This window comes from Triticum aestivum, chromosome 1D (assembly GCF_018294505.1).
Source record: "Triticum aestivum cultivar Chinese Spring chromosome 1D, IWGSC CS RefSeq v2.1, whole genome shotgun sequence".
Taxonomy (NCBI): Eukaryota; Viridiplantae; Streptophyta; class Magnoliopsida; order Poales; family Poaceae; genus Triticum; species Triticum aestivum.
In genome coordinates, this window is record NC_057796.1 from 403,866,091 (window position 1) to 403,873,421 (window position 7,331).

Here is a 7,331-nt window from a genome sequence, read left to right on the forward strand (position 1 = left end):
AGGAACCTTCTCTTAGCCAAGTCCGTAAGACCTCTGCTATTCCAAAAGATTCCTTTCATATTTCATCATGAAATTTTTTAGTTTGGATCCTAGCACTCCTACGCACCGCCGACAAAGGATAGACCTTCCGCTTCCACTTGCGTCTAGGTTTAGTTTGATCCTCCACCCAGTCCTCACAACGAGGCTCCGTGGACGTTACTACTATCTCATCAACGACATCCTCCTCTGCCTCAGACCCAGGACAGGATGGTGCAAGATCCGTACAAAAATCTGTTGGGGATCGTAGCAGAAATTAAAATTTTTCTACGCATCACCAAGATCAATCTATGGAGTCATCGATCTAGCAACGAGAGAGAGGAGTGCATCTACATACCCTTGTAGATCGCGAGCGGAAGCGTTCAAGTGAACGTGGTTGATGGAGTCGTACTCGTCGTGATCCAAATCACCGATGACCGAGCGCCGAACGGACGGCACCTCCGCGTTCAACACACGTACGGAGCAGCGACGTCTCCTCCTTCTTGTTGGGGAACGTAGTAATTTCAAAAAAATTCCTACGCACACGCAAGATCATGGTGATGCATAGCAACGAGAGGGGAGAGTGTTGTCCACATACCCTCGTAGACCGAAAGCGGAAGCGTTAACACAACGCGGTTGATGTAGTCATACGTCTTCACGATCCGACCGATCAAGTACCGAACGCACGACACCTCCGAGTTCAGCACACGTTCAGCTCGATGACGTCCCTCGAACTCCGATCCAGCCGAGTGTTGAGGGAGAGTTTTGTCAGCACGACGGCGTGGTGACGATGATGATGTTCTACCGACGCAGGGCTTCGCCTAAGCACCGCTACGATATTATCGAGGTGTAATATGGTGGAGGGGGGCACCGCACACGGCTAAAAGATCGTTGATCAATTGTGTGTTTAGAGGTGCCCCTGCCCCGTTATATAAAGGAGCAAGGGGGGGGGGGGTTCGGCCGGCCTAGAGGAGAGGCGCTCCAGGAGGAGTCCTACTCCTACCGGGAGTAGGACTCCCCCCCTTTTCCATGTTGGACTAGGAGAGAAAGGGGGAAGAGGTGGAGGGGAGAAAGGAAGGGGGGCGCTGCCCCCCTCTCCTTGTCCTATTCGGACTGGGGGGGGGGAGGGGCGCGCGGCCCTGCCCTGGCCTCCTCTCCTCTCTTCCACCTAGGCCCACTAAGGCCCATTAAGTTACCGGGGGGTTCCGGTAACCTCCCGGTACTCCGGAAAAATCCCGATTTCACCCGGAACACTTCCGATGTCCAAACATAGGCTTCCAATATATCAATCTTTATGTCTCGACCATTTCGAGACTCCTCGTCATGTCCGTGATCACATCCGGGACTCCGAACAACCTTCGGTACATCAAAACATATAAACTCATAATATAACTGTCATCGTAACGTTAAGCGTGCGGACCCTACGGGTTCGAGAACTATGTAGACATGACCGAGACACCTCTCCAGTCAATAACCAATAGCGGAACCTGGATGCTCATATTGGTTCCCACATATTCTACGAAGATCTTTATCGGTCAGACCGCATAACAACATACGTTGTTCCCTTTGTCATCGGTATGTTACTTGCCCGAGATTCGATCGTCGGTATCTCGATACCTAGTTCAATCTCGTTACTGGCAAGTCTCTTTACTCGTTTCGTAATACATCATCCTGCAACTAACTCATTAGTCACAATGCTTGCAAGGCTTATAGTGATGTGTATTACTGAGTGGGCGCAGAGATACCTCTCTGACAATCGGAGGGACAAATCCTAATCTCGAAATACGCCAACCCAACAAGTACCTTTGGAGACACCTATAGAGCACCTTTATAATCACCCAGTTACGTTGTGACGTTTGGTAGCACACAAAGTGTTCCTCCGGTAAACGGGAGTTGCATAATCTCATAGTCATAGGAATATGTATAAGTCATGAAGAAAGCAATAGCAACATACTAAACGATCGAGTGCTAAGCTAACGGAATGGGTCAAGTCAATCACATCATTCTCCTAATGATGTGATCCCATTAATCAAATAACAACTCATGTCTATGGCTAGGAAACATAACCATCTTTGATCAACGAGCTAGTCAAGTAGAGGCATACTAGTGACACTCTGTTTGTCTATGTATTCACACATGTATTATGTTTCCGGTTAATACAATTCTAGCATGAATAATAAACATTTATCATGATATAAGGAAATAAATAATAACTTTATTATTGCCTCTAGGGCATATTTCCTTCAGTCTCCCACTTGCACTAGAGTCAATAATCTAGATTACACAGTAATGATTCTTACACCCATGGAGTCTTGGTGCTGATCATGTTTTGCTCGTGGAAGAGGCTTAGTCAACGGGTCTGCAACATTCAGATCCGTATGTATTTTGCAAATTTCTATGTCTCCCACCTGGACTAAATCCCGGATGGAATTGAAGCGTCTTTTGATGTGCTTGGTTCTCTTCTGAAATCTGGATTCCTTTGCTAAGGCAATTGCACCAGTATTGTCACAAAAGATTTTCATTGGTCCCGATGCACTAGGTATGACACCTAGATCGGATATGAACTCCTTCATCTAGACTCCTTCATTTGCTGCTTCCGAAGCAGCTATGTACTCTGCTTCACACGTAGATCCCGCCACGACACTTTGCTTAGAACTGCACCAACTGACAGCTCCACCGTTCAATGTGAACACGTATCCGGTTTGCGATTTAGAATCGTCCGGATCAGTGTCAAAGCTTGCATCAACGTAACCATTTACGATGAGCTCTTTGTCACCTCCATAAACGAGAAACATATCCTTAGTCCTTTTCAGGTATTTCAGGATGTTCTTGACCGCTGTCCAGTGATCCACTCCTGGATTACTTTGGTACCTCCCTGCTAAACTTATAGCAAGGCACACATCAGGTCTGGTACACAACATTGCATACATGATAGAGCCTATGGCTGAAGCATAGGGAACATCTTTCATCTTCTCTCTATCTTCTGCAGTGGTCGGGCATTGAGTCTTACTCAATCTCACACCTTGTAGTACAGGCAAGAACCCTTTCTTTGCTTGATCCATTTTGAACTTCTTCAAAACTTTGTCAAGGTATGTGCTTTGTGAAAGTCCAATTAAGCGTCTTGATCTATCTCTATAGATCTTGATGCCTAATATATATGCAGCTTCACCGAGGTCTTTCATTGAAAACTCTTATTCAAGTATCCCTTTATGCTATCCAGAAATTCTATATCATTTCCAATTAGCAATATGTCATCCACATATAATATCAGAAATGCTACTGAGCTCCCACTCACTTTCTTGTAAATACAGGCTTCTCCAAAAGTTTGTATAAAACCAAATGCTTTGATCACACTATCAAAGCGTTTATTCCAACTCCGAGAGGCTTGCACCAGTCCATAAATGGATCGCTGGAGCTTGCACACTTTGTTAGCTCCCTTTGGATCGACAAAACCTTCCGGTTGCATCATATACAACTCTTCTTCCAGAAATCCATTCAGGAATGCAGTTTTGACATCCATTTGCCAAATTTCATAATCATAAAATGCGGCAATCGCTAACATGATTCGGACAGACTTAAGCATCGCTACGGGTGAGAAGGTCTCATCGTAGTCAATCCCTTGAACTTGTCGAAAACCTTTCGCAACAAGTCGAGCTTTATAGACAGTAACATTACCGTCAGCGTCAGTCTTCTTGAAGATCCATTTGTTTTCAATGGCTTGCCGATCATCGGGCAAGTCAACCAAAGTCCATACTTTGTTCTCATACATGGATCCCATCTCGGATTTCATGGCCTCAAGCCATTTTGCGGAATCTGGGCTCACCATCGCTTCTTCGTAGTTCGTAGGTTCGTCATGGTCTAGTAACATAACCTCCAGAACAGGATTACCGTACCACTCTGTTGTGGATCTTAATCTGGTTGACCTACGAGGTTCAGTAATAGATCTGAAGTTTCATGATCATTATCATTAACTTCCTCACTAATTGGTGTAGGTGTCGCAGAAACTGATTTCTGTGATGATCTACTTTCCAATAAGGGAGCAGGTACAGTTACCTCATCAAGTTCTACTTTCCTCCCACTCACTTATTTCGAGAGAAACTCCTTCTCTAGAAAGGATCCATTCTTAGCAACGAATGTCTTGCCTTCGGATCTGTGATAGAAGGTGTACCCAACAGTCTCCTTTGGGTATCCTATGAAGACACATTTCTCCGATTTAGGTTCGAGCTTATCAGGTTGAAGTTTCTTCACATAAGCATCGCAACCCCAAACTTTAAGATACGACAACTTTGGTTTCTTGCCAAACCATAGTTCATAAGGTGTCGTTTCAACGGATTTTGATGGTGCCCTATTTAGAGTGAATGCAGCCGTCTCTAAAGCATAACCCCAAAACGATAGCGGTAAATCAGTAAGAGACATCATAGATCGCACCATATCTAGTAGAGTACGATTACGACGTTCGGACACACCATTACGTTGTGGTGTTCCGGGTGGTGTGAGTTGCGAAACTATTCCACATTGTTTCAAATGTAGGCCAAACTCATAACTCAAATATTCTCCTCCACGATCTGATCGTAGAAACTTTATTTTCTTGTTACGATGATTTTCAACTTCGCTCTGAAATTCTTTGAACTTTTCAAATGTTTCAGACTTATGTTTCATTAAGTAGATATACCCATATCTGCTCAAATCATCTATGAAGGTGAGAAAATAACGATATCCGCCACGAGCCTCAATATTCATCGGACCACATACATCTGTATGTATGATTTCCAACAAATTAGTTGCTCTCTCCATAGTACCGGAGAACGGTGTTTTAGTCATCTTACCCATGAGACACGGTTCGCAAGTACCAAGTGATTCATAATCAAGTGATTCCAAAAGTCCATCATTATGGAGTTTCTTCATGCGCTTTACACTGATATGACCTAAACGGCAGTGCCACAAATAAGTTGCACTATCATTATCAACTCTGCATCTTTTGGCTTCTACATTATGAATATGTGTGCCACTACTACCGAGATTCATTAAAAATAGACCACTCTTCAAGAGTGCATGACCATAAAAGATATTACTCATATAAATATAACAACCATTATTCTCTGATTTAAATGAATAACCGTCTCGCATCAAACAAGATCCAGATATAATGTTCATGCTCAACGCTGGCACCAAATAAAAATTATTTAGGTCTAATACTAATCCCGAAGGTAGATGTAGAGGTAGCGTGCCGACGGCGATCACATCAACTTTGGAACCATTTCCCACGCGCATCGTCACCTCGTCCTTAACCAATCTTCGCTTAATCCGTAGCCCCTGTTTCGAGTTGCAAATATTAGCAACAGAACCAGTATCAAATACCCAGGTGCTACTGCGAGCATTAGTAAGGTACACATCAATAACATGTATATCACATATACCTTTGTTCACCTTGCCATCCTTCTTATCCGCCAAATATTTGGGGCAGTTCCACTTCCAGTGACCAGTCTGCTTGCAGTAGAAGCACTCAGTCTTAGGCTTAGGTCCAGACTTGGGTTTCTTCTCCTGAACAGCAACTTGCTTGCTGTTCTTCTTGAAGTTCCCCTTCTTCTTCCCTTTGCCCTTTTCTTGAAACTAGTGGTCTTTTTGATTTCTACCTCCGCGGCCTTTAGCATTGCGAAGTGTTGGGGAACGTAGTAATTTCAAAAATTTCCTACGCACACGCAAGATCATGGTGATGCATAGCAACGAGAGGGGAGAGTGTTGTCCACGTACCCTCGTAGACCGAAAGCGGAAGCGTTAACACAACGTGGTTGATGTAGTCGAACGTCTTCATGATCCGACCGATCAAGTACCGAACGTACGGCACCTCCGAGTTCAGCACACGTTTAGCTCGATGACGTCCCTAGAACTCCGATCCAGCCGAGTGTTGAGGGAGAGTTTCGTCAGCACGACGGCGTGGTGACGATGATGATGTTCTACCGACGCAGGGCTTCGCCTAAGCACCGCTACGATATTATTGAGGTGTCATATGATGGAGAGGGGCACCGCACACGGCTAAGAGATCAATAGATCAATTGTTGTGTCTATGGGGTGCCCCCCTGCCCCCGTATATAAAGGATGGAGGAGGGGAGGCCAACTAGCCCCTGGGGCGCGCCAGAAGGGTGGAGTCCTACTAGGACTCCCTAGTCCTAGTAGGATTCCTCCTCCCACATGGAATAGGAAAAAGGGAAGGGAAAAGGAGAAGAAAGGAAGGGGGCGCCCCCCTTCCCTAGTCCAATTCGGACCAGACCATGGGGAGGGGCGCGGCCACCTTTTGAGGCCTTTCTCTCCTTTCCCGTATGGCCCATTAAGGCCCAATACGAATTCCCGTAACTCTCCGGTACTCCGAAAAGTACCCGAATCACTCGGAACCTTTCCGATGTCCGAATATAGTCGTCCAATATATCGATCTTTACGTCTCGACCATTTCGAGACTCCTCGTCATGTCCCCGATCTCATCCGGGACTCCGAACTCCTTCGGTACATCAAAACTCATAAACTCATAATAAAACTGTCATCATCGTAACGTTAAGCGTGCGGACCCTACGGGTTCGAGAACTATGTAGACATGACCGAGACACGTCTCCGGTCAATAACCAATAGCGGAACCTGGATGCTCATATTGGCTCCCACATATTCTACGAAGATCTTTATCGGTCAAACCGCATAACAACATACGTTGTTCCCTTTGTCATCGGTATGTTACTTGCCCGAGATTCGATCGTCGGTATGTTAATACCTAGTTCAATCTCGTTACCGGCAAGTCTCTTTACTCGTTCCGTAATACATCATCTCGCAACAAACTCATTAGTTGCAATGCTTGCAAGGCTTAAGTGATGTGCATTACTGAGAGGGCCCAGAGATACCTCTCCGACAATCGGAGTGACAAATCCTAATCTCGAAATACGCCAACCCAACAAGTACCCTCGGAGACACGTGTAGAGCACCTTTATAATCACCCAGTTACGTTGTGACGTTTGGTAGCACACAAAGTGTTCCTCCGGTAAACGAGAGTTGCATAATCTCATAGTCATAGGAACATGTATAAGTCATGAAGAAAGCAATAGCAACATACTAAACGATCGAGTGCTAAGCTAACGGAATGGGTCAAGTCAATCACATCATTCTCCTAATGATGTGATCCCGTTAATCAAATGACAACTCTCATGTCTATGGCTAGGAAACATAACCATCTTTGATCAACGAGCTAGTCAAGTAGAGGCATACTAGTTACACTCTGTTTGTCTATGTATTCACACATGTATCAAGTTTCTGGTTAATATAATTCTAGCATGAAT